The sequence below is a fragment of the Ixodes scapularis genome, unplaced genomic scaffold, assembly GCF_016920785.2.
Source record: "Ixodes scapularis isolate PalLabHiFi unplaced genomic scaffold, ASM1692078v2 PGA_scaffold44__24_contigs__length_19508400, whole genome shotgun sequence".
Classification (NCBI taxonomy): Eukaryota; Metazoa; Arthropoda; class Arachnida; order Ixodida; family Ixodidae; genus Ixodes; species Ixodes scapularis.
The window spans coordinates 6,033,082-6,036,257 of NW_024609873.1; positions in this window are offsets into that span (position 1 = coordinate 6,033,082).

Genomic DNA, 3,176 nt, shown 5'->3' on the forward strand with positions numbered 1-3,176 from the left:
TAAAAAAAAATTAATAATCTGAAGCAGCGGCGTTGCTGTGAGAAAGTTTGTCTCAGTGCCTCGGGCACGATTTCGGTAAAGCAAGTAGTTGCTAAAATGAGTTATAAATAAAACGGGAGAAAGGCGCGCTTTCTCTCTTCCCCCTGTAACTTGTGCTTATTATATTCGTGTCTTTTTTGTGTCTGGGGCTCCCTAATAATCTACCATGTTTAAAGGAGTTAATTTTTATTAAATTCAATATGAATACATTGGTGTGTTGGTTTCCTTTTTTTTTTATATGCCCAGCTTGGAGATGGGTCACTTTTTTTCCCTTTTCTTTTTTGATTGTTGGAGTACTTTGTGGTGACGTCTAGCATTCTTTCTGCTATTTGCCACCTTTTTGCGATAATTTGATTTGTATTATTCAGACTTAGAGTTTAATTTTGAGTGCAGAATGGACTGTCGCTACTCTGTTTTCTGCGTTAGGTACATGGCTGTTTTTTGTGTACATACTGTACGCTTTGGTACTAACTAGTGTGGTGTGTTCCGCGCAAAGATTGCTTTGTACAGTAGCTGCAAGCGCATATATTTATGAAGCAAGGGGAGCGAATGATTGGTTAGGTCGAGGCATGGGCATGCACTTTTGCCATGCCATACTTTTTTTTTTTTAATACCTTGGGTCTTATAAGGAAGGATAATAATGTGCCCGGTCATCTATGGTCCTGTGCAGAGGTTTAACTTCAGCCCCTATTGCAGTTTTGTGCCTGTCAGCCTTGAGGCACCATTCCCGCCCTATCCATGCTGGCTCAGTATTGTGGCTGTAGTGTCATGTGCTTGCTAACTCTTAGTTGCTCCCATCGTGTTTTTTTGTGCAAAGACATCCCACTTTGCGAAGCCAACGAGTGCTTTGGACAGATGTTGGACGGGACAATAGAAAAGAAAAAAAGAAATGCGCGCCAAGCGGGGTGCATACTTTTATTTTTCTGCCCAACACTCGCAGTTCGGGGAAGACATTTTGGTACGCCGAATAAAGCTAATGTTTGGAGAGTACCTAGAGTTTCGAGTCTTGAAAATATAGTTCTAGACATGCTCTTTAACAGTTACTAGGTCATAAACAAATTAAAAGAAAAAAAAACATTGTGGTACTTTGTGGAAGCTTTCCCACCGCTAGTGAAAGTGGAGCCGCAACGTGCGTATACATGTCGGACTGCATGCACATTGGAATTGCTCATGGCTAGCTTGATAGGGGGGTACCAGTCGCTGAACAGAGGAGTGTGCCCAGATACCGAAGTTTGCAAATGCGCGATCAGGTTCGGGTGTGGCCGCGTTTGCAGTTTAGGCTTAGAGGAGACTGAAGTGTCGATTGTCTGCAAAAATCTGCAAGTGAAGCTCCCTGGCTCCACTCCATCAATCTCGACAAAGCGCTCATGCACGCCCAATCTGAGCAGGAAGCGACCACCATAAAATATTAACAGGTTTATATGGTTTGAGATAAGTCTGTGTATTTCAAAAGCTTTAAGGTTTGACTAAATCTATTAAATCTAGGCTTTCTGAAAGTTTTTAGGGTTCCTTTTGAGCTGCATCACTGTGGCGGTGAAAATGAATCAAACGACTAGAGAGTGCACCCTTTACCAAGCTGTTTAACACCTAAAGAATAAGTCGAGAAGGTATAAAACTGGGGTGCTCTTCTTTTTTTTATTTATTTATTTTTATTATTTATTAATTTGAACTTCAAGCTACTTTTTGACAGCATTTTAAGTTTCAACCCCAACCTACTGTACTCTAGGTAGAGGTAAATCCACAACGCATAACTTTTTTTTTTTTTTTTTCTTTCTTTTTCTCCTTCTTTTCTGTTTTAAATGAGGGACGGTTTTTTGGGGATTGATGGTTTTGGAGATTTTCGTTCGTTCCCCGATGCCTCCTCTCGCAGACTTTAGTGCCTTTGCCGAGGAACCTCGGCACCGTTAGGACGGCAGACAGTAGCACTAGAGAAACTACGAAGGGGGCAAATATTTTTAATGAAGGCGTGGCGCCACTCCGGTCGCCTAGAAAACAAGGCCGTAGTGCTGACATTGCGTCGCCAGCGAAGGCCAACTCTGGACACAGATTGGAAACGAGTTTGCGTCGGCGCACGGCTTCGAGTCAATTTTGAGCCGAACGTTGACGCAATCGTCGTGTCCAATCTGTGCCCAGCGTTGGCCCTCGCTGATGAAGCCATCTCATTCAGCACTGCGGCTTTCTTATCTGGAGGAGTTGCTCGACCTGCCCCTTTCCGGGCTCTCAGCATTCCGCTGCTCGGTGCTTGTCGGCATTAAACCAAGGGACACTGACAGGGTATTTATGCCCACCAAGGTACGTGACATAGAAGAGAAAACCCCAACTACCAAAAAAATTTAGCAATAAAAAAGAAATATACCCATCTTTTTGTGTGTGTGTGTGTGTGTGGCTTCTGACAAACTGCAAATACGTTGACTGAAGAAAAAAAAAAAAGTTGCTCACTTATTTGATTTTTGACCAACTCTCCTCCTCTTTATTAGTTTCTTCTTCCTCCCCAGTTTCGGTTTTGAGCAGCTGCGTTTTTTTTTACTTCATTACAATTATATGTGACGCTGTAGCAAAATATTCGTAGAGTAGTCTTGTGACACCATAATCAATCACCTGGCAAAACAATAAAATAAATTTTAGGGGGTGTCAGTGTGCCTTTATAGCTGGAAAGTCGAAAGATGCATTATTTTGTCCGTCCTTCGTGTTTTATTCTTGTATGTGACTTTTTCACCAACGCGCTCAGCTAAAGTATCTTCGGTTGAGGTGGTGACAACCGAACGATAGTTAAAGTCTCCCCAAGTTGGAAAAAAAAAAAAGGAAATATAAAGTTCTAGCTCGTTGCGAGCTAGAAGTTTAGATAGAAATCGGTTGGAAGTTTTCGTGTCATCCCGTTGCACTCGGCAAGTTGTAGCACCCAAACAAATCTTCAAACACATTAATAGTAGAACACGAAAATTAGGCATCCGCTTGCGACCCATTAAGTATATAAGTAACCGGTGTTTAATTAAAAAGTTATTCGTGATTTTCAGAAATTTTCAGTAAGGAAATGGTGACAAACGGAGCCCGCGAATGAACTGCACGCATTACCAGGAGCGCGTCTCATTTTCTAATTAAAGAGTTTCTGAAAATCGCTTATAACTTTTTAATTGGAT